At 41.6% G+C, this 23,964-nt stretch overlaps 1 non-coding gene across 1 annotated transcript; it reads left to right on the top strand.

Moving 5' to 3' along the window:
- The first annotated feature begins 3,058 nt into the window (after positions 1–3,058).
- On the top strand, positions 3,059–3,132 carry trnai-aau (transfer RNA isoleucine (anticodon AAU)). The gene has a single exon. It is a non-coding gene; the product is annotated as a tRNA-Ile (tRNA).
- The last annotated feature ends 20,832 nt before the right edge of the window (positions 3,133–23,964 follow it).

Raw genomic sequence — 23,964 nt, 5'->3', positions numbered from 1 at the left:
GAGATGCAACTGTGCAAGTTTCCCCAGTGCCGATAGCCGATCTCTCAGGTCCAGGATGTGCTGTACCATAGAGGTCTGGGAGGGGGCGGTCGCCTCCCAGTCCTCCTTTATTAAGTCGAGGATGCCCCTCAGCCGCCTCCCGTACAGCAGCTCGAAGGGAGAGAAGCCAGTGGACGTCTGGGGCACCTCGCGTACAGCGAACAGCAGGGGTGGCAATAACTTGTCCCAGTCCCAAGCGTCTGTGCTCACAAACTTACAGATCATGTTCTTTAGGGTTTTATTAAAGAGCTCCACTAGGGCGTCTGTCTGGGGATGATAGATTGAGGTCCTGATGGACTTTATCCCCAGCAGCCTACAGAGGTCTCGCATCACGCGTGACATGAATGGAGAGCCCTGATCTGTCAGGATTTCCTTTGGGATCCCCACCCGAGTGAAGACCTTAAACAGCTCCTCGGCGATCCTAGTCGCTAACATTGTCCGGACACTCCGGACAGGCAGCACACCATCTTTCTACCTCCTTTTTGATGCCTGGCCAGAAGAATCGGTCCATTATCCAGCTTAAGGTCTTGTCACGACACAGGTGACCTGCCCCAGCCAAATCAGATGAGAGCCTATGATCCTTAATATTAGATAGATAGTTTTCACTAGCGAGCACCCGGCCGGGCGATGTCCAGGCTGCCCGCAACGTCACCGTGGTTTTTCCAGGGGACCACACACTGCCGGGGGAGAGAGAAAAAGAAGGAGCTAAGGAGGCAGATTTGTTTTTGGGACAGGCAAGGCGAGAAGGGGAAGTGGGTCGGGGAGAAACATGTTTAGGTGTGGTGTTTGGCAACATGCTGGTATCCAGGACAGTCAGGTCAGAGGGGGTCTTGGGAATGGAAGGGAGGGTGCCCGCCGTCGGGCATCAGAAGGTGGCATCGTCCCGGGCAATGATGGTTCTCTGCCAGCCTGGTGCCAGCCTTCAGGTTGGACGTGGGAGATGGCAGATGAACTGCTCCAAGGCCACCAGGTCGGCAACTTCCGTGGCTTGAGCCAGCGGTGGCAGGCACCGGGAGCCAGGTTCGAACCGGAGGCTTCTGAGCTTTCGGCGCTGGCCGTCCGACATCAGACCGACCCGGTCCAGGACACTGTCCCTCAGACTTTTGTAGTCTAGGGCACTCGGGTGGCAGGGGAGCCAGGCGTACCGCCCACTCCGACTCCGGCCAGTCGCAACACCGGGCAGTGCGCTTGAAGATGGCAAGAAAAGCCTCCGGGTCATGAAGTGAGCACTGACTCCGGTGGTACTCGATCCCACAACCATTGAATGACCACTGCCCTTTTCACTAAAAGTCCAGCGCGCTATCCATTGCGCCACAGAGCATGCCTACTGATGATGGGGCATCTCAGCGTGCTTGTACAAGTAGCATTTACAGATGTGTTTTTTTAATCGCTCTCTCTGATATAGAGATGAAAGGAAATGATGGGTTCTTCTTTTAGATAATACGACTCATGTTGACTTGACTGTGAGGGAAAGTTTTTGTCAGGCACACTGTCTGTGTGTTTGTCTGTCTATCTGTGGCTGTCTGTGTGTCTGTGGCAGTCTGTGCTTGTGGCTGTCTGTGTGTGTGTCTGTGGCTGGACCGATGGGGCTGATTGGAAACATCTTCGACCTGGGTTTCTCTTCATCACAGATACATCTTTCGCTGCCCACATGCCCGAATTGCTTTTCAGCTGGATCACAGCCTCGCCCCAGGTGGGCAAAACCTCCAAAAGTGGTACAAACTCATCCACGTATTCCAGTGTTTCCGAGAAAGCTTGGCATAGTGAGTGAGAAAGTCAACCCTGACAGTGTGGCGACAGATGAGAAGCCACGGAATTGATGCACTCTGTGATGTCATAGAAGTCAGCTGTGAGAGAGTTCTGAGATGTCATCGCTGAACTGGCAGTGAAGGGAGAGGGAGAGGAAGGCAAAGCATGTACATGGCTTCTCTCGCTGACTGGGCAAGATTGGATTAATGAGAGAGTGCAAGGACGGAAATGCAGTTGTTTTCTCGAAGAGTGTAGAAGAGTTTTCTGGTCTCCTGATGGAGGCGTAGGTTCAAATACCACTTCTGACAGACTGATTTATAGCATGACCAATGCTAGGAATTGCAAAAGTGTTCTTTTATTTTCTGACACTAAGCTGTTGGTCACCTCGACTCGGTTGCATAAGTGTTGAAAGTCACGGATTCCCGCAATTCTGTGGCCGCATTCTCAAGGCTATCTTCTATAATACACCTCTCAAAAAAATAAGGGAACAAGTAATCATCACAGCATAATACCAAGTCAGTTACAGTTCAGGCATATTAATCTGTACAGTTAGGAAGCCTAAGCGGTTGTGAATCACTGTCTCTTGTTTTGGTGCAAATGAAAGTGACAGCAGGTGCACCGGAGATAGGCAACAGCAAGACAACCCCAAAAAGGGAATGGTTTTGCAGGTGGTGGCCACAGACGATTGCTCTCTCCTTATCCTTCCTGACTGATTCTTCTCTAGTTTTGCCTTTTGCTAGTGTCCTTGTCACTACTGGAATTATGAGGTGCTCCCTGCAGCCCATTCAGGTTGCACAGGTAGTCCAGCTCCTCCAGTATGGCACATCCATACGTGCCGTCTGAAGAAAGTTTGCTGTGTCTCCCAGTACAGTCTCAAAAGCATGGAGGTGGGAGAGTTACGAATTATGCAATGTACGGTGAAGATCTTGAGGTTTCCTAGATTTTGATCACGGAGATCCGATGTGTGATTTAAGTGTTCCCGCAGTTTTCTTGATCAGTATATAATCTCGCGGTGGACGTATACATCCTCTCAGAATGGCCGAGTGGTCTAATTTGCCAGACTTAAGGTGTTGTTCCCTTGAAGAATGTAGAAGGGTTTTCTGGTCTCCTGATGGAGGCGTGGGTTCAAATCCCACTCCTGACAGATTGATTTATAGCATCACCAATGCTAGGAATTGCAAAAGTGTTCTTTTCACACTTGTGTGTAATGCATTTTGCAGCCAAATTACATAAACATGAGGAAATGCCTGGCAGAGAGACTCCTTTCGATGGCCGGTTAGCTCAGTTGGTTAGAGCGTGGTGCTAATAACGCCAAGGTCTTGGGTTCGATCCCCACATCGGCCAAGACCGATCGTAGGTGCTCATCCGTCTAGTTCGAGTCCTGTTTTTTGAATGTTTGACATGAAACTCCCTGAAGGCAAGCGTAGTAGTGCACTTAAGCAGTGGTAGGATCCACAAGACTTCATCAAGCCGTGTCAAAGTCGGCCATCTACATGCACACGGGAAAATGTCCTTTCGCCGCTTTGCTTTTCTCAGAACACTTCATTTGCATTCTGTCCTCTGATAGTTTCAACTCGTGGGCTCCTGCCAATTCCTTATTACACAGACTTGGAGAGGGAAGCAATGCCAGTGGCTTCAAGAATCAACGCAAGTTTCATGAATGGCACATCTAAGCCATGGTGCCAACCAGACATTGAGCTGTTGGTCACCTCGACTCGGTTGCATAAGTGTTGAAAGTCACGGATTCCCGCAATTCTGTGGCCGCATTCTCAAGGCTATCTTCTATAATACACCTCTCAAAAAAATAAGGGAACAAGTAATCATCACAGCATAATACCAAGTCAGTTACAGTTCAGGCATATTAATCTGTACAGTTAGGAAGCCTAAGCGGTTGTGAATCACTGTCTCTTGTTTTGGTGCAAATGAAAGTGACAGCAGGTGCACCGGAGATAGGCAACAGCAAGACAACCCCAAAAAGGGAATGGTTTTGCAGGTGGTGGCCACAGACGATAGCTCTCTCCTTATCCTTCCTGACTGATTCTTCTCTAGTTTTGCCTTTTGCTAGTGTCCTTGTCACTACTGGAATTATGAGGTGCTCCCTGCAGCCCATTCAGGTTGCACAGGTAGTCCAGCTCCTCCAGTATGGCACATTCATCCGTGCTATCAGAAGAACCAGAAGGACCAGTATCTGCTTTTTTGTGCGAGGAGGAACAGGAGGAGCATTGCCTGAGCCCTCCAAAATGACCTCCAGCGGTCTACTGGTGTGCATGTTTCTGACTAAACTGTCAGAAACAGACTCTATGAGGGTGGCACGAGGGCCCGTCATCCTCCAGTGGGACCTGTGCTCACAGCCCAGCACCGTGCAGCTCGATTGGTATTCGTGAAAGAGTGTGGAGGCACCGTGGTGAACGTTATTCTGTCTGCAACATCATCCAGCATGATCGGTTTGGCTGCTGGTTTGGAGAGAAACACAAAGTGCCCTCTGTGTATTCACTATGCAACCATCAACAACTCTGACCTGGTCATATATATGTCCCAGGGCATCATCCTGTGTCTGGTCCATAGCGAAATCGGAAACCCGGTTGAAGGCGGGATCCAGTGTCGGGCCTTCCACTGGAAGAAGGAGAGAGGAGGTGAGTCCCAGAACTCGTTCCTTCCCCTGGGTCCAACAGGGTACTGTTGGCTGCTACACGACTGGAGTCAGAGGGAAGGCTGTCCCTGCCCCTCTCATCACCTGCAGTCACTAATGGTGATCGGTCCCCAGAGACATGTCCCAATTGTGCCCCAGCCAAATCAGACAATGAGAGCCTAGGATCTTTAATATTGGACAGAAATTCAGAGCCTCTGGGTCGTCCTCCGGTCCCATCTTTGGAATCTGCAGACCTGCCCAAGCCGGGTTTGCTGCGGTAAACAGCAGGGTTAGGTGCAGGAGCTGGTACTTGAAGTTGCTGGACAAGCGTCTCGAGAGTTTGTTGTTTTTGAGCCTGCAGCTTCACCACTGGGGCCAACAACTGTTCCACTGGAGACGCCTCCATAGCTGTCCTTCCGGGTACAGAGTTCAGGGTAAGTATGTCACAAAGCTTCCCCACATTGGCCACCAAATGTAAATGCCGGACACAATAAACGGAGAGAGTCTCGGGTTCCGGCGGTGTCCGAGCTTTATTGGGGTTCACAATAGTCCAACAGAAAAAAACACAAAAAGGGGAAAACAAGGCAAAACCAGCACACAAAACATCCACACAAACAGGGTGCTCCGGGCAGTCACAATAAAGTCTCCCTCGGGGAAGGAGAGGGATTAAATAGATGAAGCACACCTGCCAATGACGTCACAGTCGCCTCAGTGATCATTGCCTGCAGTCGTGAGCTCACAAGCTGTCTGCGAAGCAGCGGACAACACGGCTGCAACACATGAGCACCTAATTAGTGTGCGTCAGCAGCAGCCATGCCGTGACAGACAGCGTCCTGCCAAAATCACAATAAGATGTATAAAAGTACAGAAAAACAAAATGTAATAAACTAAAAATGATCTTTAATACATAGAACTAAAGAAAATAGGTTTAGTGTTTACAGATTCCTTTTTGGAAATACAATGACATGCATTACAAATGAGTATTTACATTTTATTTACAGCTGGTGCTCATGTGTCACTGTGCCCCTCAGGCTGTGGCAGGCGGTGACATATTGGGCAGCCAGGGAGGCTGTGTGTCCCTCCTCCAGGAGGACTGACCATTTTTATTTTTTCTCAGTTTTGTCAAAGGTAGGGTGGCATTCATTATTTTGTTAAGGAATGTGTCCCTTATTTTGGGCATATTTATTGCATTGCAGGAGGAAGTGCAACTCTCTCTCTCTATCTCTTTCTCTCTCTGTGTGCGTCCGTCTGTCACTGGAGGCGTTTGTCGTCCCCGTCCAGTGACACCCTCTTAACTCCCCCGGCCCCCTGGAGCGTGACCTACAGCCGAAGGGAGCGCCTGAGGGCTGGTTGGAAGCATCTTGGACTCGGGTTCCTCTTCATCACCAGAAGGGGGAGCCGGAGTAGATTCCTGCAGAGATTGACACTTGTTTTTTTGTTTCAGCAGAAACAGTGCGGAGGCGACCCAAATCCTGCTGGGGGGAGGTGTTTAAAAAAAAAAGTTTTATCTTCTTCATAATGACATTATCCTTCAAGAAAAGACAAAGGGCATCAGATGATCAATACGTTAATACATCTCTTATAATCTCTCTTTAAAATACCAACTATTACAATGTTAACCATACATAAACAAAACAACCTATGCTTTTGTTTTTAATGTTGCTAGATCTCACAGTGATAAAATAAGGAAGATATGGTTTAACCAAAAAAGTTGATGAAACATTTCTTGGCAGAGCGCAAACAGAGGACATGTAAATAGGCTGACATTAAATTAAAGATAAGATTCTAAATAAGCTATCTTTTCTCTTCAGTCATGATGAGGAAAAATTGATAACTTGAATAATTTCATTCAGAATGACAAAGTTGCTCAATGTAAGCGCATTTTTCAGAGTAACATTAGCACAGCTTCCTACAAATTGTCTGATAGATAAGATTAAAAAAGAAATCAGCTATCGGCTATGTTACAAATGAGAATTATACTATTAATATTGTACATTTATGATCATTATGTTTGTAGTTTGGATATGTCGATAATATATTTGACAGTAAATGGGTTTTATACGGTGTGTCCAAAAAAACTAAACAAAAACCCATCCCAATTTGCGTTACGTGATCGGGACCACTCCGTGGACCACAGTGCCGAGGTCCGGACCACTCAGTCGCTGTGGTCCAGACCTTGGACCAAAAAATGTTACAACCCCTACTGCTCCGCTGTGTCAGTTGTTTCTGTAACTGAATCACAAAACTGGGTTTTGATGTGCTCCCCACGTGCGTGTTTACAACGTCACTGAAGAAAAAAAACATCGAATCTGGAACACTGACGAGAATTGGAAGAAGCCGTGGCTGTGGCTAACTGTGTCTGTGAGTAGTATAGATGGCAGCATCACTTATTTTGACAGCCGGAAGTCCCGCCCTCCCTATGTACCTTTGAACTGGAACTCCTCTCTCCTTCCCAGCACCCCCCTGGGTTACTCTTTGACCCTCCCTCCTTATGTACCATTGAACCGGAACTCCTCTCTCCTTCCCAGCACCCCCCTGGGTTACCATTTGACCCTCCCTTGTCAGCCATCTTGGATGATATCGGCCATTTTGACTGATATCGGCCATTTGTAAGGTCATAGGTCATCTGGTAAGATGGTAGCCATTTTGTTAGGGTGACATCCATCATGGTGAATGTCCAAGGGCACCTCACACTGCTGGTGTGGAGGTGTAATGTTTAATAGCATAAACTGTGTTTTTAAGGTTATATTGTTTTATGATACTGTTTAAGTAAATAAAAAGAGAATAAGAAAAGTTTTAAATACATATATATATTTAAAGTTATATTGTTTTATGCTACTATTTTAGTAAATAAAAAGAGAATAAAAGTTTTAAATACAGATATATATATATATAATCAATAGGTTATATTGTTTTATGATACTGTTTTAGTAAATAAAAAGAGTATAAGAAAAGAAAAGTTTTATATTTTATTTTAGGTTATAATGTTTTATGATTTGTTTTAGTAAATTAAAAAATAAGAAAAATAAAAGTTGTATATACACATATATATTTTATTTTAGATTATGTTTGATTATACTGTTTTAGTAAATTAAAAAATAAGAAAAATAAACGTTTTATATATATTTAAGGTTACACTGTTTTATGATACTGTTTTAGTAAATTAAAAAGAAAAATTAATATTTACCCAGAGTGGGATTTGAACCCACATGTGTTTTTAGTTTATATGTTTTATGATTAGGGTTAGGATGATACTGTGTTTGCAAAATAAAAAGGTAAGAAAAAATCGATTAAGAAATGTATAGACTTACATATATTGCATGTCATTACATATATATTTAAGCAAACACAGATAAACACACATACCTATATCTCTTTAGTTTATATTTATCAATAGACAATAGAGAACAACAGTGAAATATATAGAATTATATCTGTTCATTTTGACCAGCACTGTACTTATTATATTTGTTACATTAGTGAATGCTCAAACGTAGCCTTAACATGTATCATATTTAAGAATATACTGCATTTCATTCCATTACACACACACACACAAACATATATATATCTTGTTAGGTTTTATTTATCAATAGACACTAAAGACATGCACACCACTTTTCTTAGAGAGACACAGTGAAGCACTATTTGTGAATACTCATATGTAATAAATAATATATGTATATATGATTTGTTTGTGCTCAAATGTATAGAATTAATAAAATACACACACACACACACACACAATGGTGACTTTTATTGTGGCAAACAAGCATTTTACAACATGGAACATAGTCAGAAGTAGAAAAAGATACTCCATGAAATGTTGTATAGATACTTGTAATCATTAATTTCTGGTTCACAACACCAACATTGGACAGAAAGAAACACTGACCTGTACGGAGTAATGTCATTTCCAGCATATTCCATATATATTCTATTCAGTCTTTCACTCTTGGCTTCTTTTTCAAAGTTATACCAGGTTCTGGCGACAAAGTACATCAGGTATCTATTGTAAATAAAGTGAGAAACTCTTAAGTTTCTATTCCTTTGGAAATACCTTATTTTTCAAACCTACAAATACATGGTGACAACTGCAAGCATGACACACATACAAAACACAGAAATAGGGACCACACTGCAAGGATATAATAAGCACAAATGGTATTTTACTGCAAATTTTAAGTTTTGTAAAATTATTTATGTAACTTCTAGGAGTAATCTGCAAACTACATAGTGAAAATGCAGTCAGTCTTCAGGAAACACACACAGCAGACTGAAATAAGCACAACGTCATATTTATATGAACCAAAACTGCATTCTACTAAACCCTGAAACTCTGAAAAATCACTACAAACTCTATGTTTTGTAAAATGGCTTATTTCACAGACACAGAAACAAATAGGCTCACCCTCAACATATTCCAACACTTACAAAAATTATGAGGTAAACTTAAAGGTTTACCAGTAGTACAGGGGTATTATTAATCTATTCATGCAACTTTTAGACACTTGTCTAATACAGAGCTAACAACTGCATTGATAGCGGGTAGCAGGGCTTTGACAATGCTGTGCGGTGGGGTTTAAAATGACTTTGTAGGCCAGGGCTTTAAAACCTTACCCCATTGTAACATTTTCAAATTAGCCTCCAACCCCTAAAATACTAAGACATGTTTTTTGTATCATATGTATCATGTTGTTATACTATGTACATTAATGTGGTTTATAATTTTGATTTAATTTGACATAATTTTATCATATTTTTAATTACAAATTCATATATATAAATAACAAATACTATATAATAATAGTAATAATAATGCAAAAACATATTAAGCAATCATATTTTTACTTACAGAATAATATATTTAAAATAACAATATAATAATTTAATAATAATAATAATAATAATAATAATAATAATAATAATAATTTAAAAACATATTAAACAAAACTCACCCTGACTTTGTCACAACCTCAGGATGGGGAACCTCTGCTGTAGACCCTCATCCACTCTGTCAACAGTTTGTAGGTGACATGTGCAGAAACATGAAAACTCAGTCTTGGTGGGGTGTTTCTGTCCAGTGGTCTGATCTGATACAACTTTCTACTACATTTCATATTCTATTAAAATATAACAAATTAGTAGTTCATAAAAAAGTGCTCCTGCTACTCTTATGAGTGTCTCTACAGCCCCTCATTGCTCCCTTGCATTACAGAGCATGACACGTGCTCTTCACATTGAAATTCACATTCATGTTGATGTAGGACTCGTCAACACAAAACTGTACAAAAATACATGAAATACATAAACAATACAAACATTAAGAACAGAAACCACTTTCAATCTGACATTTCACAGTATAGAAATTAAATAAGTTTGAATTACCTCATGGTTTTCCTCAGGCTCGGAGCCAGGCCCCATGTTGCCATCAGTGTCAGAAGCTGAGTGCTCTGTGTAAGATTCAGAATAACGTTCAGCTGTGTGCGGTGGAGAGGGGAAATGGAGATGCAGAGCAGGCAGAGTGTCTGTGAGACGGGTTTCTGTCCTGCTTGTCCTGCAGAGCCTCTCTTATCTGAAATGGCACTGGACACAACCAAAGCAGCAACGTCCCACAGGCAACAGGTCCTTAAGAGAGAACACTGTCAAATTTAACATTCAATAAAAGTCCACAGTTTTGACCATTTTCAGTTGAATTAATCCTCCGCATCAAATGCATTGAGACCATACACAGCTTTCAGATGCCTTGTACTTTAAGATATGTTGTATATTTAGGCTACCCTGTTATTGCTTGAATAAAATGTTATTTTATGAGAGCAGTAAGAAAAAGGGGGAACAAAGATATATAATTCAATTAATAATTTTAAGCACTCTTGCTATTAGAAATAACTAAGATGAAGGCCTAAACTGGCTATCTAGTAACTGTTTAAAAATAAATGGTTTTCCGTGAGTGTGCTAAAGAAATGAACTTCTCATTTCTGTCATTACAGTGAACTAACTGGAATACGTACAGCATACACCTAACAATTGCTAAGAATTAAATGCTTTTCTTTATGAAATGTAAGATTAGTGCTCAAAATAATTAGACATCTATATTTCTAACTGGGCTTGATTATGTTGACTGTTTATGGCTGTGCTTTGCCATTAATTCCAGTTTTCACCTTGTTCTCTATGGGTTGGTTTCAGAGCATGATTAGCACTAGTTTAAGTACATTACTCAGAATATGTCACTCACCATTGTTTGGTATACAAAATGATTTAGCCTGAAGGACAATAAAGCATTGGTATATAGGCTAGCAAAAGTAATTTACCCATGTACATAAACAACCTACAGTCTGAATTCAAACTTCTTGGCTCTGACTCACATGTACCAACTTTTAAAATCTCAATTTGACTTACTAGTAAAAGTTACAAAGTGAGAGGGATTTAACCATAGACAAAGAACGATAGGTTGCATATGCAACCCCGGTTATCTGAGAAAAGAAGGACTGCCCAAGGGGGAGGGGTTTTCAGCGTGCATCGCTGGAACGCATCGAAGACTTTTGTCTATCAAAGCTGCCATTGGCCCTTGTGCCCGTCACTCAAACAGGACCCTTCCACTTCCTGTTTGTATAAAAGGTGACGTCTGCACAAGGACTTCCTCTTTTTGCCGGGAGCTTGAACTCCCGCGCGAGCTTGCAACCCTTGGGCAGTGCTTGTTTTCTCAGATAACCGGGGTTTCATACGCAACCTATCGTTATCTTTCGAGTCAGAAGCACTGCCCAAGGGGGAGGTGTTACAGTATAACCAAACCGTCGCAAGGGAGGAGGCAGCGAGCTGGTAAGAGAGCCTGCCCCGAGGCGAACCTACTAGGAGCCGTACCAACTCTATGATAGAACCACAGGGGCCCCTTGGGCCACATCTGGGCTGCTCAGACGCGAAGACCACAGTCACGCTGAACTGGGAAGAAATAAGCAATGGTGTATCCACAGGCAACAAGACCTTGTGCCTACCATGAAGCCTAGTAATAGCAGTCTCCTGCTCTACTAGCAGGGCTAGGAGCAGGGCCAATACCCAGACCACACCATATAAGCACAGGTCGCAGTCCGTTGAGCCCGTGCTCAACATACAGCGGGCTACCCAGACTAGATAGCCACTGCTGGATAGTTCAATTACGAATAATGGAACTATATACACAGTGGACCAACAAGAACCAACTCAAGTGCCTTCCGCTGGACACCGCAGCAGTGGCCTCAGCACTAGCATAGCTAGGGCGGGGCCACAGACTGCTGGCAAAGGAACTATATACATAGCGAAGCACGAGTGCCCTCGCTAACAACAGGAGCAGTTGTCCATTCTAAACTTAATAAGGAGCGGACAAGCTCAACTGTATATTCTAAAGAACTATATACACTGCGGGGCGCAGGAGCCAGTTCATGCACCACACACATGACACAGGAGCAGGATACCCACTGCGGAAGCTAGCGGCAACAGATGCTCTACTGATGTCAATAAATGAACTATATACACAGCGGGGCACAAGAGCAAACTCAAAGCCTACTGCTGAATACAGCAGCAGTGGCCCTCAGCACAGCTAGTATAGCTAGGGAGGGGCCAAGGCCTGCTGACAAAGGAACTATGTACAATGGCGGGGTACACGTGAAAAAACACATGCACTCCCACCTATAGAATGAACTGTATACAAGTCACAGTCCGGTAGGAAGGGATAACGGTTCTGCATTGCTTTTCCCAAGCATGCTCAACAGGGGCAGACAGGGATAGAAAAGCCAGGAGCCAGTGCCTAACAGGCTACTGCGACTCAGCTGAAGCCAACACCGGATTCCCAATAGAAGGAACTGGGAATATATATGGAATATGCTGGAAATGACATTACTCTGTACAGGTCAGTGTTTCTTTCTGTCCAATGTTGGTGTTGTTAACAAGAAATTAATGATTACAAGTATCTATAAAACATTTCATGGAGTATCTTTTTCTACTTCTGACTATGTTCCATGTTGTAAAATGCTTGTTTGTCACAATAAAAGTCACCATTGTGTGTGTGTGTGTGTGTGTGTGTATTTTATTAATTCTATACATTAAAGCACAAACAAATCATATATACATATATTATTTATTACATATGAGTATTCACAAATAGTGCTTCACTGTGTCTCTCTAAGAAAAGTGGTGTGCATGTCTTTAGTGTCTTTTGATAAATAAAACCTAACAAGATATATATATATATATATATGTTTGTGTGTGTGTGTGTGTGTGTGTGTAATGGAATGAAATGCAGAATATTCTTAAATATGATACATGTTAAGGCTACGTTTGAGCATTCACTAATGTAACAAATATAATAAGTACAGTGCTGGTCAAAATGTACAGATATAATTCTATACATTTCACTGTTGTTCTCTATTGTCTATTGATAAATATAAACTAAAGAGATATAGGTATGTGTGTTTATCTGTGTTTGCTTAAATATATATGTAATGACATGCAATATATGTAAGTCTATACATTTCTTAATTGATTTTTTCTTACCTTTTTATTTTGCAAACACAGTATCATCCTAAGCCTAATCATAAAACATATAAACTAAAAACACATGTGGGTTCAAATCACACTCTGAGTAAATATTCATATTTCTTTTTAATTTACTAAAACAGTATCATAAAACATTGTAACCTTAAATATATATAAAACGTTTATTTTTCTTATTTTTTAATTTACTAAAACAGTATAATCAAACATAATCTAAAATAAAATATAAATGTGTATTTACAACTTTTATTTTTCTTAAATGTATACAATATAATCTTGTATATATATATAAAACTTTTATTTTTCTTATTTTTTAATTTACTAAAACAAATCATAAAACATTTTAACCTAAAATAAAATATAAAACTTTTATTATCTTATTCTCTATATAACCTTAAATATATATATATATATATTTAAAACTTTTCTTATTTTTTAATTTACTAAAACAGTTTCATAAAACAATATAACCTATATATATATATATATATAACTTTTCTTATTATTTTTATTTACTTAAACAGTATCATAAAACAATATAATCTTATATATATATATATATATATATATATATATATATATATATATATATATATATGTATTTAAAACTTATATTTTCTTATTCTCTATATAACCTTAAATATATATATATATTTAAAACTTTTCTTATTTTTTAATTTACTAAAACAGTTTCATAAAACAATATAACCTATATATATATATATATATATATATATAACTTTTCTTATTCTTTTTATTTACTTAAACAGTATCATAAAACATTATAACCTAACATATATAAAACTTTTATTTTCTTATTTCTTAATTTTCCAACACAGTATCATGAAAACAATATAACCTTAAAAACACAGTTTACGCTATTAAACGTTACATCTCCACACCAGCAGGGTGAGGTGCACTTGGACACTCACCATGATGGATGTCACCCTAACAAAATGGCTACCATCTTACCAGATGACCTATGACCTTACAAATGGCCGATATCAGCCAAGATGGCTGACATCCAAAATAGCCGATATCATCCAAGATGGCTGACAAGGGAGGGTCAAATGGTAACCCAAGGGGGGTGCTGGGAAAGAGAGAGGAGTTCCCGTTCAAAGGTTCATAGGGAGGGCGGGACTTCCAGCTGTCAAAATAAGTGATGCCGCCATCTATACTACTTCTGTGGCTGTCTGTGGCTGAACCGGAGGGTTGGACCTGGGTTTCTCTTCATTACGAATACATCTTTCGCTGCCCAGGTGCCCACATGCCTGACCTGCTTTTCAGCTGGATCACAGCTCCGCCCCAGCAGGGTAGAGCATCCAAAAATGGTACAAACTCATCCACGTATTGCAGTGTTTCCGGGAGAGCTGGCATACTGAGCGAGAAAGTCAACACTGACAGTGTGGCGAGAGACATAATGTATGTGCTCTGTAATGTCATTGCTGTCAGGTGAGAGATTTCTATGATGTCATCGCTGATATAGCAGTGAAGTGAGAGGAAGAGGAAGGGATAGCACGTGTGTGGGCTCACTGGCTGCCTCAGCTAGAATGGGTGAATGAGAGAGTGCAGGAACGGAACGCAGGAAATATACAATTGTATGTGACAGGCCGCTGTCTGTCACGGCACGGCTGCTGCTGACGTCTGCTGATGAGGTGCTCATGTGCCACAGCTGTGTTGTCGCTCCCTCGCTAACAGGCTGTGGACTCACGGTTGCGGGCAATGAGCACCGAGGCGATTGTGACGTCAGTGGCAGCTGTGCCTTCTCTATTTAATCCCTCTCCTTCCCAGATGGAGGCAGCTAACCCGCTGAGAAGGAGGACTGACACTCCCAACCCTGACTGCCCGGAGCACCCTGTTTTGTGTGGATGTTTCGTTTTGGTTGTTTTTACCCCTTGTATTTTGTCCCGTTTACCCTGTGAACCACAATAAAGCCCGGACACCAACGGAACCAGAGATTCTCTCCATCCCTGTGTCTGGCTTTTACATTGTATTATGCATATTCTGAATCGATTTGTAATGTATATTCATGATTTATTGATTGAAAGAGTTCTGTTTCTTCTGGCTAAACTTGTTTGCACATTGAATATTGAATTGTAGTGTCTGTGTGTGTGTGTGTGTGTGTGTGTGTGTGTGTCACTAGAAGTCCAGCACACTATCCATTGTGGCACAGAACCACAAAACTGTACGACGAAGATACTCTTCTGCATGCCTGCAGATGACCGGGCGTCTCAGCGTGATTTGACAAGTAGCATTTACAGTTGTGTTTTTTAAATCCCTGTCTCGCTGATTTTGAGACGGATGGAAATGATGGGTTCTTCTATTTGGTAAAATGGCTTTGCTCACTCGAGAGGCAGCCAGGTTAAGCGGGCAATAATGCACAAGTAGCTCTGTCTTGCGAATCTTGGAACTGTCCATTGGACGTACACGGCGTCAGTCGTCAAGAAATGTCAAACAAGGAATGCCCACAACGATGGTGGGATAGAAAGCCACGGGTGCAAAACACAACGGCTTAGTAGTCCATGGCCTTAAGTACAAGGCCACCTGATCCAGCTGTTCCCGGAGATGCAACTGACACGGAGGGGGACTGGTACAGTGACAGTGGCTAGGAAAAGAAGCAGCGTATGAGGTCTTGATAGTCAAGCAAGGATTTGGGACAAAGTTGGCATTCCAGAAAAGTAAGAGGTGAAGGCATCAGCAAGGCACTTGACTGCAAGATACCTCTGGCTGTCACGAGGAAGCCCAGCAAGCTCTAAGTTTCATGAAGTGAGCACTGACTCTGGTGGGACTCGAACCCACAACCTTTGATTGACCACTGCCCTTTTCACTAGAAGTCCAACGCGCTATCCATTAAGCCACAGAGCCACACAAGACATTTGTCACCATACTGTTCTGCACGCCTACTGATGACGGGGCATCTCAGCGTGCTTGTACAAGTAGCATTTTCAGATGTGTTTTTTAATCCCTGTCTCGCTGATATTGACACAAAAGGAAATGATGGGTTCTTCTTTTAGATAATGCGGCTCATGTTGACTTGACTGTGAGGGGAAGTATTTGTCAAGCACCCTGTCTGTGTCTGTCTGGCTGTCTGTGTGTGTCTGTGCTTGTGTGTGTGTGTCTCTGTGTGTGATGTGGGACAGTGCCCTGTCTGAGTGCCAAATATATTATATTCCCACCATTGTTGCAGCAAGATTGTGTAACCCATATATGAATTTAAGCTTTGTGTATGGCTCCGGAGAGGACAGGTACAGTAGTTCTGTGCAGGTGATTTTTAGAAAAACATTTTCATCCAAGGACATAGAAAGAACATAATGTAAGACACAGGAGACGTGTTTGTTAAAGTTTGAGGTACCTCATTACCATCATCTAGTTGCCCAGAAACCAAAGGGAGTCCTCTTGTATATGATAGCAAGTTCTTTAGAAAAACTTTAGATGTGTCTTGCCCAGTGACCATCTCCGGAGCGCTTCGTTGTAGCTCAATAAACTTTTTTGGTATTATTTCAGTTAAATCAGGTCCTGATTATTCCTTGTCCGCCTGTTTATTGAGGGAGTAAAATTTGTCCCTATTAGTGCGTCTGTGTCTGTGTCTCTGTGTGTGTGTGTCTGTGGAGGGTTGACATTTTTGATATCCATAACATCAGAGCAGATGAGCTGAACATGTTTCTCATTATGCACACTGGGCACACTATATTGAATAGCGATAACACTACACACATATGAACACCAAATTATTGCTGAATCTTTAGTTATGTTAACTCTGAAAATGATAAAATGATCATCTGAAACACACAACAATAAAGCAACGAACATCATTCCACAAAGCAAAGCGAGCACATACAAGGATACTGTAAATTGTAACTGTACGCATACACTAATGTACAAGCACAATGACCATGAACTCAGACCCAATTCTTGGTGGGGGGGGTTTAAGACTAGAAAAGTCACTGGTGCCATCACTGGTATACATTGATTACAGATCGGGCCCTGTGTTCAGTGTGGCCACTGCTACCTACCTACATACCAGAGGAGGCTGGTGCATAGAGGTGCGAGAGAGCAGTTCTGGATCAAACACACCTGCTGCTGCGCTCTGCTCTCCAATGCGCACTGCAGGTCAGTCTCAAGACCAGACAGTGCGCAGTAAGTTGACCATTGAAATACTCTTGCTGTGCTGGATTTTATTTCTGCTATGACACTGACAATTTGATGAATGGTGATAGCTAGTTTAGGGTTACCATACATCAGAGGAGGCTGGTCCACAGAGGCAGATGAGGTTGCTCCTCCTCTATCTTTGAGTGTTTAGCTGTTACTGTTTCTTCAGTTATATTTGTACTATATTACCTTGTTATAGTGTTAAAATGTATTTTCATTTAATAGTGTGGTTTTTCAAAGTAAATACTTTTTATATACATTAATCATATTAACTAAAACAAATATGATTTTCTTTTTAGTAAAAATAATACTAATCGTTAATGTTATTTATTGTTTGTTATTGATTGTTAAAAAAATATGTTTTAGCTCACAAGTTTTTGTGTTCTTTTCTTGGTAAATCATTTTAGCACCTTTTTGCCATGTATTGAACAAATAAGTGCTGTTTTTTATTTGACCTATTTGTATATATTTGCACAGTATATAATGTTACATAAGGGTCCAGGGATTGAATGTTACACTCATAACTTATTGTTCAGACATTAATACATAGATTTTGTTTTGCACGTAAATACTTGTTTGAGGTCATAACACTTTGTTGTAAAAGGTACTTCTTAACATACAGTGTTAAAGATGCATTCTAGTGATGTTGGGGGGAGTTGTGTACCCATTCTCTCCAGTCAGGCATTTTCTTTATTTTTGCATATTAAGGGGACCCTATTTTGTTCACTAATACCATTCCCTCTTGCACTGAACACATGCTCAAGGAATGTGTCCATATTGAAGCACTTTTGGGGGTGAGGCGGGTGGAAAAGTTGTCTGTATTGTCTTGTGTTCATGGCAAGAAGGCATCACCGTTGTCTATTGTGTTCATTTTAAAATACATTTGTCACTAGCAAATGGTAGCAAATATGGTGGTACATTAATGCTGGATTGTTATGAATAGCCCAGCTTATCCTTGTAATTTGCTTCAATCTTGACTTACAAACTGAGTTTTTAAAACCAATTTTAAAAGCATGCCCCCAGACCCCCCTAGCAGACCTCTCTGTAATAATCATGGCCTCCTTATGGCCCCCGCCCCATTTTCAAAATCCTAGAATCAGTGAAATGATTTTTGTCCTGTTTTTCATGTTGTACAGAATTGATTTCTTATTATCATGGTTGTACAGTAAACTGTCCAATTTATTAATTCGGGACCGTTTAGCCTGGAGCTTAGGCTCACTCAAATCTTCCTCTTGAAAGTGGCGACTGCAGACGATAGTATGAGGGGTTATGCTGAACTGCTCACACCAAATATTTTGTATCCACTTTTTGAGAGTATCTTCCATGGTAGGGAAAGTATGAAAAGAAAGCTCAACACGCAGTTGAACTAGAGGAAGCCTCACGCAGCGGGACATCTGATACCCCACTCCCACGCTGTTATTGTGAAAATGGTGCGGTCGAAACACTTGGCCAGTCAGATGTGCGGAACACACTGATGTGCATTTTGCAGCTCAGCAAAGCGGAAACTGACTAGCGAGTCAAAATGCCTCACCAAAGGCAAAAATCAGGGGACAGAGAGGAAAAGGAATCGAAAGAAGCAGAGAGGCAATGGCCACATTTCTTGCAAAGCATGAACACCAGGTATGATAGGCGAAGCTGAACATGGCAAAAGTGAGGAGCTGGTAGACTCGCAAATAAAACGTCAGCTAGAAAGCTTAACCTTTAAGTAACGTTAGCACATTCACTTCACTAGATAAGAAAAAAAAACACTGCTTCACTGGCCATGAGAAGGGCTGTGTACCAACCCGGTATTAAACGGGCCCCGGTGCTAAATGATTAAAGACTGTAGTATTGATGAGCTCCGACGTTACGGTTCTTTTGAACGTGTCGGTGTCATTGGAAATCACGCAGCTGCAGCCGCTGCTCTGCTCTGTCGGACTGACACACACACACACACACACACTATGGCAGGGATGGCGAACCCGTAATGCAATGCAAATACCACGCATTAGGCTGCTATGGGTTAGATCATGGGTTTTCAAACCGGTCCTGGAGTACCCCCTGCCCTGCTGGTTTTTGTTCCAATTTAGGTTTTAATTACTTAATTGAATGGTATATTGCTTTGTTAGGTCAATTAAGGATTCAATTAAGCAATTTAAGACCTCAGTTGCAGTGAACATTTTGTCAGGGTTCACATCGCAAAATGTGAGACAAATTCACCTCCATTTGCGATGTATTTTCTTCATCGATTCGCTGATTCTGCGATGCATTAAAATACGTTTTTCCGTCCCAAATCAAGCATCAAAAATGCGTATAAGCAATGCTGAGGTACCTCCCCTTTAAGATACACGTATTTTTTTTTTTTTACTGTGACGCCCGAGAGGCGGCCCGCACTCCGTGCCCTGTTACCCGAATCCCGTCCCTCATTGGCCAGCGGGTCTGTCACTCATACAGGGCAGGGCTGTAGCTTTCCAATTACACCAGACACGCCCATATCCGAGTACTTGGCTGCGCTGCGGGTTTGTGTGAGAACAAATAATCACCACTTTTGATAATTGGTAGACCAATTTAAGTTGCTAATCAAGCAACTCGTGTTGCTAAGCAAAATTATATTTGATTAGCATAACTACTATGCAAATTTGAGACAACAAAATGTACGCTGCAGTTGGAACAAAAACCAGCAGGGCAGGGGGTACTCCAGGACCGGTTTGAAAACCACTGGGTTAGACGATTGCACTGACTCCTTTTTTCACACGCAAAATTACATCGAGAGCAACAGACATGGATGGTCACTACTACTGAGTTCAGGCAATAATTACTATGCATGCTATTTAAAGTCGTTCACATTGTCTGGCAAACCCAGCGGATTGTACATCACGCATCACACTCCCCTCACACAGACGCACACAAAGAAAGATATAGAGAGACACAGAGAGAGACAGATAGAGAGAGAGAGCGCTACAGTAATTAACGGAGCACAAGAGGTGGCCGCCGAGGCCACACAAAACACGACAAAGTCAGCACAGTTTCCAAATCGACCCTATTATTTAAAATATATTCAAACTCGGCATTTACGTTTTCAAAGGAGCACAATCTGCCGGTTGTCGTGGTTGGATCGATCCATAATAATGCTAACAATGTTCCAATTTACCAACTTACATAGCTAGCTAGCGTTAACTAATTTTACTCAGATCAGTGTAATGTGTGATGCGCTGCATCACTACACTGCATGCTCACGCAGCAATGACGCAGTGACACAAATGGAACTGGCTGGCACTTATTCTGCTCGGTGATATTCTTGGTTGTTCCATGGTGGTGCTAAAGTGGGGCTGTAGCCTAACCAAGCCATACCCCGCCGCCACCCCTGACGCTGTGCAAGATTTCTATGAGGGCAATTATTGCTGTGAGTGACCTAGACAGATGTCATCATGGGCAGACTCTCTCTATATATTTTTTTTTTCACAATAATTCATATTGTCTTGTGCATCATAATAATTGTAACCAAGTGGCTGATGTGTACACTCTACCCTTGGCTAAATTACTGACCATGCCACTCGTTTCGCCCAAATAGTTTTAGATATAATGCGCACAACTCAGGTTTCCCCCTACAAGATCTTTTTAATCAAATAAAAGTAAGCAGAGACCGGAATAAATTGTACAAAATGTTTAACAGTTTATTACAAGCAAAAATCCAAGAATAAAAGCAGGATATGCAATAAACGATTCAATAATTATTCATCTTAAATGCCACAGGCGAACTGGGGTTAGTGAAGTAAAATAAACAAATAAACCACACTACAAACCAAACTCTAAATGTGAAAACAAATCGTGATCATTGTAACAACTCAACTCCAAAAAAGAAACCATTCAAATAAGAAACCCCAACTACCCGTTCACCAAGTGGCAATTAGACAGATGACTTTTAAAACTATTGTACGTTACAAATCATAATATAACAATAGTTTAAAGATGGATAAAAACAAAGAAAAAAATACATAAAATCCATTGTCAGCATGATTAAACAAAAGTTACCTAAAATGCAGTTTAAATCCAGTTACCTCGGGGAGGACAGGTATGCAGAGCAGCTTCCTTCATCCAAATCCTGTCACAGAAAGTTAGATGAGTTGGGAGCTGTGAACACAGGTGGGACTTGATAGGGGTGGGACACTTTCCTGGTTTTCTTCTATTTTTACCCCTGTCAGAGATCCCAGTTTAATACTAATGTCTAATCAGATTAATCTGTGTCCCAGTCTCCCTCTTTCATATGATATGCAAGTATTACTGATGTAACAAATATCATTTTATTTTCTAGAAAGGGGTGAGGTGACACATTAGCTGACTAAAGTAGGTAGAAACTTTTTTTTTTTAATCTATGTACTATTTGTCAATAGTGAAGTCATGCTGGATTCCAAGACGTGTCTCAGGCTGCCCTCTGACAGAGAAGGAGCTTATTAAGGGCATGTGTTGTGTGCAGGGTATTGTTATTGTTGTATTGCTATGACCAGCAGTACATATTGTGATATTGTGGAGCAGTGTAGCACAGTCACTCAGAGATGGCTCACACTCTGGGCCCTCATTCACCACAGCCCAACACTATAATGGGGATCCCAGACTGACGGGTAGTGGCAAAATAAATCAGTTTTCTGTTGGTCTCAGTGTAGGATGTTGTTAATATACACTGCACTGCTGGGTTTACAGGTCACAGTGAGTGTCTCTCCTGGCTGAACAGATTTCACTGATGGAGTCTGAGTCACAGTATACTGTCCGCTGGATTCTGGAAACGAAGAATAAAAATAATGCTTACATATATATGTAATATACATGAAAACAATCTGATTTGATCTGTGAGTTTGATGTGTGCCTGTTTAGATATTACAAAGAAATACATACAAAATGGAAATAATAAAATCAAAATAATTCCCACCCTGAGTGCAGAGTGTCCAGATGAACATGGTGATGAAAGTCATTGTTGATGTGTATTGTGTTGGCATGAAGGGCAGCTGTCGGTCATGAAGTGTTAAACTCACAGGCTGTAAACACTCCCAGAGCACTGAAGCATGTGCTGCCGGTGCCAAGTGTCTCGTTGTCGGACCTGCTGCATGGATTCCCCAGATCACCGCTACCTGTCACCCCTGTCTCAAGTTTTGTGGTTTCCCTTCTAATAATTTCATTCTTTTCTTTCTTCAAATGTACTTAAACCAAGGAGTACAGTTTTTGAACCATTCAAGACGATTTTATTAATTTTCCTTTTTAAAAAAAAACTGGTGGTTCAGTTAATTTGCTACAGAAATTCGATACCCTCTCAGTAATGTTGTGTAGATTGCTAAATGGAGAGTCTTTGACAGCATAAACATATTAACTGTGTAGTGGTGCACCTCAACAGCTTAACAAGCTTTCCATTTCCATTTTCAAAATAAGAAGCAGAATGTGCTCACAGGGCTCCCCAATTATTGACATTTGAGGCCAGAGGAGTAAATTGATGCACATTGAATGTCATATTTTTTTCTCCATAAAGGATCTGAACACGAATTACAAATTCTACAAGGATAAGGGCAGCAAAATGAGTATCCCGCGTATCAATTTCACTTTCTAACAATATATGCATTGGTTGCACAAGCAGAGCAAATTGAGCATTATTTAAGAAGCATCTTTCAATCACAAAGGCAACATGTTCCCTATGACCCACTGGGCTTTGGAAAGCTGTTCCTCTGCTCTATATCGGACCTCCGGATCATTTGTTTGTTGCTAATTGATTGGTATAAGCCCCAGGTGTGTACAATCCCCCAGGAAATTATATACTAGGCTGCAATTTAGTGCGTATCCTGCACTTGTGTTGCAATCTGACCCAAAGGGCAACACCTTTGAGTTACTAACTTAATCCTGTACCAATGTTTACATATTAGATAACTTTCACCATCTGCTGTCAGAGAAACAATGCACTATGTTTGGCAAAGCACTACGCTATGTACAGAACACACTTATTCCTGGGTAGCTGCTGCCATGCTGGAACAGGCTGGCACACAAAATCAGACGCCTGCAAAACAGTTTATATGTTATTGCTCAACTGTCATAAATTGTAGAATACATGATCTCGATAAAAGCTCAGACATTTATCACACAGGGCAAGCCAGCTAAGCGATGAAAGGAACCATAACCATTTAATGTGCCTTTTCACAATTGCTGGCGCTCTGTGCCACGATCAGCCGTGTTCAGCCAGCATTAATGACACAGGCCGCTTGTCTAGAACGGCAACATGAATTGAGCACCATCAGAGTAAACAGACAGTCGCAGTGCGGGGGCTTCTGTAGACTTTCACAATTATCCGAATTTACTTTTCTCACTTGAATTCTGTGCTCTCTATATTATCGCTGGATCCAGGGGACTGGGGACAGTGCTGGCTCAGTACCGGTACACTGTGTGTGTGTGTGGGGTGGCGGGGGGGGCGTGCTGGGCATCCCAGGTGCTGCTGTCTTAGACCGAGGTGGAGCCCGAGTGGTAGTCTGACGTCACCTTCTCTGTGGCACTCGTCACTTCCTTAGTTATTGTCATCATCGCCGCTGCTGGGGAAACTCTCCACTTTAAAAGTGTCATTGTCCTCACCATACCTGGAGAAATAAAATAAAACGGTTCAGAATGGTTACTGGAAATCAGGGTGTGTGCCCTGCGCTGAAACCAAACACAAGAAAGGACGAGAGTGAAAAGGAAGAAAGGGAAATAAGGAGAGAGAAACGCTCACCTGCACCACAGCTCTCCAGGGTCGACCCATAGTGAGCGCCCAACAAACCAAATGGCCCATCCCTAGCTCCATAATATCACTATCTATATCATATATGTTTGCTTATATATTGACTTAAATACGGTGTTGCTTATTTATGGTGTATGCAACTGTGTTA

Source organism: Amia ocellicauda, chromosome 12 (genome assembly GCF_036373705.1).
Source record: "Amia ocellicauda isolate fAmiCal2 chromosome 12, fAmiCal2.hap1, whole genome shotgun sequence".
NCBI lineage: Eukaryota > Metazoa > Chordata > Actinopteri > Amiiformes > Amiidae > Amia > Amia ocellicauda.
The sequence above is the reverse complement of the archived record's forward strand: the minus strand, read 5'-3'. Positions and strand labels throughout refer to the sequence as shown.